The sequence below is a fragment of the Camelus dromedarius genome, chromosome 19, assembly GCF_036321535.1.
Source record: "Camelus dromedarius isolate mCamDro1 chromosome 19, mCamDro1.pat, whole genome shotgun sequence".
NCBI classification, from domain to species: Eukaryota; Metazoa; Chordata; class Mammalia; order Artiodactyla; family Camelidae; genus Camelus; species Camelus dromedarius.
The window spans coordinates 21,602,278-21,610,938 of NC_087454.1; positions in this window are offsets into that span (position 1 = coordinate 21,602,278).

Genomic DNA, 8,661 nt, shown 5'->3' on the forward strand with positions numbered 1-8,661 from the left:
TAGGGAGTAACTAAAGGGCTTTACGCCAGGGAGGGCCAGGCTCTGGTGTGTGTTTTAAGCACTTGTTCTGCTTTGAGGAGAGTGGGACAGGGAAGGAGCGGGTCACTGGTGGGTTGGCAGGTTATGAGGCCCCAGGTGCTGTCCTCCAGGTGAGTCCTGGCCTGGTGGGGAGAGTGGGCATTTTCCTGAGATGCTGAGGAGGCAGGCTTGTCAAGGTCTGGTGATGAGGGAGAGACAGGGTGGGGGCAAAGAACAGAGGCTTCTCAAGGGACAGTGTTCAGGTCTAAGTGACCCTGGACTAAGTATTAGAAAGGTCTGAAGTCTGTCCTTCAGGTATTTCCAGCTGTCCTGCACTTGTGGCTGCAATTCTTCTGGGCTCTGGGTGGCCCACTTGCCCTGGGCCCCAGCCTGTCCCTTCTGGGGCTTCTTGGTACGTGGGTGCTCGGTCCCCAGAGGCTCAGCACCAGCCTTGGGGCCAGAGGGTCTGCCCTGACCCCTCTGCCAGCTTCCCCGGGGCAGGTCCTGCCCTTCTCTGACTAGGCTACAGCCCCCATGTCCTTGCTTTCCCAGGGTCCCCTCCCCCACCTCCTGGTCTAACAGGGACCCCCAGACCTGTTGCTGCAGCACCAAGGCACGATGGCTTTCCCATTTCCCTTTTGGCATTTCCACACATGTCCATGGAGCACTCATTCCGGAAGTCACTCCCTCACTGCTCATCCATGGAGCAGGCGAGCCTGGGTGTTGACAGAGGTGACTTGGGAGATGAGGCAGGACTAGAACCCAGGTCTCCTGGCCCTCAGCCCAGAGGTCCCCTTGGTTACTGTTCACTCAGTGTCCTCCACACCCACTCTGGGGCCTGGCACAGCAGGCGGGGCTTAACAGATGTGTTAGTAGCAAAAGAAGGTGCCCTGGGGGCTGCCCACCCACCAGCCCAGCTGCTGTTCCAAGGCTGACCTCTTTTCCCATTCCCACCCTAGTCCTCCCCACCAGACAGGGCAGAGCCCTGCAGGCATGACAGGGATTCCCAGGGTGCCCTGAGGCCTGGCTTAAAGTGGAGTGAGGATCCCAAGCACCCCCACCCCTTGCTCCCCAGCCCAGGTCAGTGGATCCCATTTCACCAGGGAAAGCAGATGGTCAGGCTGCTTGTGAGCCTCCTGCATGCTTGGTCCCTCACCGCCCAGCTATGTGCTGAGCTCTGGTTACCTGGCCCTGGCAAAGATGCTGTGACCGCCCTTCCTGCAGCCCTCCCCCACTTCCCCTTTCCCTCCTGGCTGGACTCAGATCCGTGTTCTGGGAAACTTAGAGCCACCACAGGCTGAGCTGGAGGCCCCTGGGGGTGCAGAGGGGAAGGGACCTCCCACCCGAGCCGGGTGGTCCATAAGTGGCAGATCCTGCTGAACCCAGGGCCTCAGGGGGGTCAGCTCACAATCCAATGGTTGGTTTGTTTTTGTCTTATTGTAAAGAGCAAGATTCCATACTGACTTCTTATTTCCCCGTTTAGTTAACAACATTTCTGAGCCTGTAGTATGTGATCCGAGACACAAAGCAGTAAACAAAAGCACTGACGGTCTGGTGCTTTCTGTTACACAATTGGATACGCTGCTCTATTTCTGTTTTCCAACTGCGGCCAAGTTCTCTCCATGGTCATTTTCCCGAAGCTCAGCTTCGCCTGCAAGGTGCCTGCAGTGACGCCTCTTTCCGGAGCCATGTCTGGGATCTGCCTCTGCCCCACAACACCTCCCCACCTGCCCTCTGGGCCTGGATCCTATCTCGCCTCCAGGAGTTCTTCCTTCATGGTTGGCAGTCGGTCTCACTCACCTGCCTCCCCAGTTCTCCCTGAGTCATCCAGAGCCTCCCTGGGCCCTCTAGGACTTGGCCACTTCCCCCATCAGCTGCCACCCCCTCCTTAGAAAGCCCAGGATGGAGCACATGCTGAGAGGTCCCCCGCAGTGCCTCACAGTCAGAGGAGGGCTCAAGGTTGAGCGGCTGGCTCCTCCCCCTGAACCGCACCTGTGCCAGGCTCACCTGATCCCCAAGCCTCACCTCGGAAATTCTAGGCTGGATCCCACCCAAGGCTCTGCACCAGAGCCTGCCGGGGGTTCCAAAAGGCTGATGAGCTATGACCCTTGGTGGAGTAAGGGCCTCAGGCCAAGGCAGCCACACCCCCTCCTCAGCCTCCACCTGCCTCCCACCACTGCCCCTGTGAATCTGAGGAGGCTCCTCACAGTGGGGGCTGGTGTTAATCCTCTGTGAACTGGCTGGACTCCCTTGACGAGATAGCTGCAGGGATGTCAGCTATCAGTCCTGGGAGTAACATCAGGTGCACTCCATACTGGCCAGGCGCTGGCGGGAGGGGAAGAACCCTGGCTCAAGGTTGGGGGCTGTGCAGAGGGAGCCACCACAGTCACCAGCATGGCCACCATTCAGCAAGGGCAGTGAGCAGTCGGTGGACGCCTGCTTTTCCCATCCACAACGTTACCTCATTTGATGCTCACATCAACAGTAAGGTTGGGGCTATTATTACCTTCATTTTACAGCTGAGAAACAGAGGCCCAGAGAGGCCTCATGTCATATAGCTGGTAAGTGGGATTTGAACCTGGGGCCCCATTCTTTATCACTTATTTACCAGGCTGCCCAATGGTCACATGGGCAGTGCAAGAACACATCCTCGCTGAGTGGGGAAGCCTGGGTGATCCCTCCACTTCCCCAGCCAAGCCCCTGGCCAGATCTGGGCTGGGGAGGGAGCCGGAGGGCAGTGGTGTATGGTTGCCTCCTGTGGACACAGGCGGGGGACTTGGCACCGGTCTGGCTCTCCCAGCTGTGCAGGGTGATGAGTCGTCCCCCAGCTTACATCTGGCTGAGTCTCAGCGAGGACACCTTTCCAAGACAACTCAGGAGGGCAGCTTCTTGTGGATTGTTAATCCGTCAAAGGGCCAATGAGCGGCACCGAGAACCCAGTACCACACCATCAGTATTGCAGTGCGAGCCTCCTTTACCCCTTAAACAATCTGAGTGCAACTTTCATGAGGCCTCCTGGGTGGCTGACATCGAAGGCTGTCAGAGGAAAGACCTGCCCTGCCCTGCCCTTGAATCCCAGAGTTTTGCCACCACTTCTAGGGTGGAGGGCTGCCCTCCTGGAGGGAACAGACTGCCACCTGCCTTTTGGGTGAGGGGAGAACCTTGCCCCAGGGCAGCTCCCCAGGGGGTGAACCCACCATTCCTGACTTTAGTTTTAACAACTTTGTTGGTTCTGCAGGTTGGAGCAATGCTTTAAACAAGAGAATGAAAGCTCAGAACACCAGAGCCAGAGGGGCCGTCAGAGGCCACTTGCTACAGTGTTTTCATTTTATAGAGTGGGGAGAGACAAAGCAAAGTGATGAAAGGTCCTGCCCAGAGTCGCCCAGCGGCCAGCGGAGGAGCCCAGACTTGAACCCACGTCTGGCGCTGCATGGGATGGAGGGCTGGTGAGGAGCACAGGCTGCAGATGTGGACACACCTGGGTTCGACGCCCAGCTCTGCTCACCATGGAGGGGTGCGCTTCAAGGCATCCAAGCTGGGCCCTGAAGGGTGCATAGGAGTCCCCAGGCAGAAAGGTGAATGAAGGGAAAAACAAGGGGAACAGCATCCACAAAGGCATGGAGGGACAGAAGCACATGGCATTTCCAGAAGCCTTCAGAGTGGGTGGAGTTGGGGTGGGGCCAGGTGGAGAGAGGACAGTTCACCTCTCCCCACTATTTAGAAGTGTTGCATTTTGACTCTGAAGCCAGGATTATGGTTTCCGGTAAGGGCAACGCTTTATAGCCCACAGAAACTTTTTCTGTTGTTTCACAGATGAGGAACCAGAGGCTTGCAGATGGGGTGGCCCCCTAGAGACCGCAGCTAGACCGGTAAAGCCAGGTGGGAACCCAGATCTGCCAAATCTCATGGACTGACTTTCAGAGTGGGTGGTGGGAGCCGGGGAGATTTTACCTGGGGACCTAGGATGCACTGGGCAATGGTCCCATGCTTGCAGGAAGGTCGGGGCCAGGCCTGTGAGAGTGCTGGGAGGGATGACAGCTGGGGCTGGGGGTGCTGATGCACATTATTTATGGTTGTTTCTCTGCGGGTCCTTCAGGGCCGCGAAGGTAATTGAATAAGTGAGAGTGAGCCAATGTGGGCGATCATTTAATTGTGGCAGAAAATGAAGTTGGTTGCAGCTGGGGGCCGCTAGCCCATTACTGCGGCCCTGGTTTGTGCTGAGCTGGGTAGGCTGGGCCAGAGCGGCTATCCATCCTTGGCCTGCTCCTACCCTGCTCCCCAGCAGCCCTTCCCACGCCGGCAGGGACTGTTGGGGCTAGTGGTCAGGGAGTTTGTTTTTTGCGCAGCCCACTCCCCACGTCCACTGCTCTGCCCCAGGAAGGACCTGGAGGCTGCTGCAGACAGTGAGGGGGCTGGGAGATGCTTGGGGCCTGGCGGCAAGAGCAGGGGTTCAAATCATGGTGTTTGGAACGGCAGTGTCAGCAGACACACAGAAAGCCCTTGTTAAGTGCCAGGAACTGGTCTAACTGCTAATTTTGATCGACTTCGGTTAATCCTCCAATAACCCTGTGAGGGAAATGCTGTTATCCCCAGATTTCACAGATAAAGAAACTGAGGCACTGGCTCCTGACTCCATGTACTGGATTGAGATGCTCTGTGATCCTGGGGGACCCGATGGCGGGCTGCAGCCGTGATCAGGTGAGATGTTGTGAGGACCTGCCCCAAGGTCACCTCTTGCCGTGTTTTAGCCTAACTGGCCACCCACTGCCTCTTCCTCTAGGTAAGACCAGGGCAGAAGCCTGGACCCCAAGTTTTGAGGCAGGAGGAGGCCCTTGCTGGCCTGGACCAGCTCAGTCCCCAAAGCTCTGGCCCTCTGGCCTTCACGGCTCTGGTGTCCTTTCCAGCCCTTCTGAGGAAGCAGAGAGAATTAGGCCTGAAATGTGTGAAGCTGAAATGTGTGATGGTGAATCCTCTCACACAGATCACAACTATGTTCTTACCTGTACTTTTAATTCCTACTTAATTTTATATTAAGTTTTATGTACCACTAATGAATGTACCCAATAAGGTAACAGAATGATGATACTGTCCTGTGATAAGATTCAATGAATTATGAAAAGTAACAGTTTAAATAAACATGCTGTTTTTAATTAAAAAAAAAAAAAGTGTGAAGCCTGCTCACCCTCCTGGGTTGGAGGCAGCCACAGTGGCCCCAGGGCCATGCCAGGAAGGGCAGCCCAGCTGACTGAGGGGCCAGAGCAGGGGGGGGGGGGGCTAGGTCCAGGTGTCAGGTGGGAACCTGGGCTTCCTGCGTTTTATCTGACAACCCTACCTGCCTCTGGGCCTCAGTCTTCTTGCCTGTCCAGTGGGATGTGAAAGGTCGCTGCCTTACTCACTGGGTGCCCTTGTTGTGAGCTGCTAGAAAGGGGCCCCCTTTCCCTGAGCACCTACTTGCACTGAGTGTGGGTGAGGCTCACGAGGAGCTGGTGGGGTTGGTATCATTCCATCAGTCACCCCTTCCACACAAATTTACTGAGCCCTGTCTTTGTGCCAGCACAGATCTAGGTGGTGGGGATTGAGCGGGGAAAAAACCAACTAAAATCCCTCATGTTAACTGGGAGACAGGTAACATGTTAACAGGAGACAGAATAAGTAAAACAAGTAGAGGGTGGTGAGGGCTGGAGAAAAAATGAGAATGGGGAAAGGGGGAGGGTACTGGGAGATTCAGTTTTCAACAAGGAGGTCAGGGAAGGCCTCACTGAGAAAGTGTCTTCTGAGTGGAGATTTGAGGAGAAGAGATTGCTGGTGTGTAGATACAGAGGGACGAGAATGCCAGGAAAAAAAAGGCACAGAAAGTGCAAAGGCCCTGGGGTAGGAAGGAGACCATGTGGCTGGAGCAGAGGGAACTAAGGGAGAGTGGTAGGAGAGATAGTCAGAAGTGTGTGTGAATGTGTGTGTGTGTAAGAGAGAGAAAGACAGAGACACAGAGAGGGTGACTTTGACTTCTACTCTGAGTGGAGGGGAGCCGATCAAATTCCCAGGGCTCTGGGCAAAGGGCTCTGACTTATGTTTCAACAAGATCGCTCTGGTTACTCAGTGGGGAAGGAACTGTTGAGGGCAGGACCGGCTACATAATTTGCAGAGCCTAGTGCAAAACAGTGAATCCTTGTTCAAAAATGACTAATTTCAAGATGGTGACAGCAAAGTGTTAAACCCACCACAGGGCCCTTCTGAGCCTGGGATCCTGTGCAACTGCAGGGGTTGTGCTTCTACGAAGCTGGCCCTGGGGTGGAAGGTGGACGCAGGGCCCAGTGAGGAGGTATAGCAGCTGTCAGGCTAGGGGGTGACAGGGGTGCAGACAGTGGAGGTGGAGATATATGGCCAGATTATACTCATTTTATAGGCCAGGAAACTAAGTCTTAAGGACTGTAAGTGACTAGCTCAAGAACATTCAGCCAGTAAGTAGCCAAGGCAGTGTGAGAACTCCATCAAAGGTGGGTCCCCTGCTCTGTTGGAAGCACCGTCTTGTTTTCCAGCCCCACCGCCCACCGCAGAGTGCTGTAGGCTCCTGCTGGCTGCACGGCCCCAGCATGGGGTCCACTGGTACCGGGCTGTCAGGTCTGAAACCTCCTCCAGGTCTTCCCCTTCTAGCTGCTCTGTGCTGGTTTTAACGGGTACTGCTCTCAGCAGCTGCCAGGGCCCTGTGACCAGTGCCTCATGCCTGTCCTGGGTTGAACCTCAACCTCTGCCTCCCTGCCCCTCCACTCCCACACCGGCATCGGCCCTCACCTCTCATGTGGAGGGCACCTCATCCTTTCCGAGCATCTAGCCTCCCTGAGACACAGCCCTCCTCACCCCCTTCCCCGCCTTTCCCAGCTGCGGCGGGGCCTGGGGTGGGGCAGGGCTGGACTTTATGGCTCGCACTGGACCTCTCCTCGGGCAGAGTGCTACTCCTCCCTGGTCACCCTGCTTCCACCTGGACCTTGGCTGCCCAGACAGCCTTGTCTGGCCCCTCCCTCCAGCCTCCTCCCATGTCTTCTCTGCCCTCCCTGCTGGGGCAGGTGGCATGCTCACCATGGCCACAGAGTTTCCATAGCTTGTTGGTTGCAGAGCCGCCCTCAGGATCCGTCCCATTCTGAGTTCTGGTGCAGGTTTTTGTATATCTGCTTTCTCCTCCCTCCAACCTGTATCCTCCACCCAACTGGGCTATGAGTTTTTTGAGGATAGAGGATCGTGTCTCTTTGCCTCTCATTCTTTTACGCAGGCAGCACCAGCCACATACAGGGCACTGTGCTGGGCCTTAGGGGATTTATAAAAACAAATCAAACATGCTCTCCCAGTTAATCCACATGGTGGAGTGAACACTGTGTCCACAATTCCCACTAGATGATAGCAAAGGGGTAAAAAAAGAGGGAGCCACAAGGACCGAGAGAATGAGTGAGGAGAGACAGCTTTGGGAGATGGACAGAGGCGGACGAGTGGTAACCAAGTAACTTCCAGCTTTCTCCACTTTGGGGAGGGCCTACAGTCAAGGGATTCAACAAGGAACAAGGTAGAAGGTCTCTGAAACGAGGCAGCTGATGCAGGAGGACTGAAAGCTGAGGACTGATGGGACCACATCCCCTTCCCCCAGCCTGGCTCCAGAGGCTGGTGACGTCCTGCTTCTGGGTCTGAGCACCAGACAGGGCGCTGCCTGCAGGGGCGAGGCTCCCACCGACAGAACAAGAAAGAGGGAGTGCAAGGAGGCCCCAGGGCTCAAGGCCAAGTCCAGAAGAGGCAATCATCACTTTCACGTGCATTCCAGTGACAAGCTCTTGTCCCATGCCACCCTTAACTGTGAAGGAAGGTAAGAAATACAGCCCAGCTAGGCAGCCCCTCTAGCATGTGGGAGGAGGGAGAGCGGATTCTGGCGGCTACCAGTTACCTGCCACAAAGCTGTCACAAAGCCTAATTCCTGGGCAGCCTGAGTTCTTCTAGGCTGACCTTCACCAAAATGAGGACATAAACCAAGAAAAGGAGTGACACAGCACCTGGCAAGCAGGGACTCCAATGTTGGAGGGGAGGCCCAAGACCTCAGGACCTGCAGGCCTGGAGAGCCCTCCACGACTGGTCAGGTTACCAGAGGGGTATGACCACCTCCAGAGGAGGTTTAAAGTCTGGTCAGAGTCTGGGGAAAAGACTGATGACAGGTATACAGAAATCTCAAGGAACAAACAAACAGCATCAAAAGGCAAGTGGAGGGCAGGGTGGAGCTCAGTGGTAGAGCGCATGCTTAGCATGCACAAGGTCCTGGGTTCAATCCCTAGTACCTCCATTCAAAACAAACAAACCTAATTACCTCTCCCCCCACCAAAAAAGAAAAAACCAAATAGACCCCCCCAATAGCAAATTGATTAAATTCAGGAAACAAAGTTCTATAGGAGAGAAAATGTGATCCTGAGACATTACGACTCAGAATATTTACATGTCATAACAGTAATGGAAACATGGGATGCTGATTTCATAAAAATTGTAAGTACAGAGGTGGGAGAGGGAGGGGAAATGGGCGATATAGTAGTTAAATCTTAATGAGAAGTGAAGTTCTAATCTACAGTAAGAAATCAATAGATAAAACCTAAAATAGAAAAACCACGAGTTTGTAGT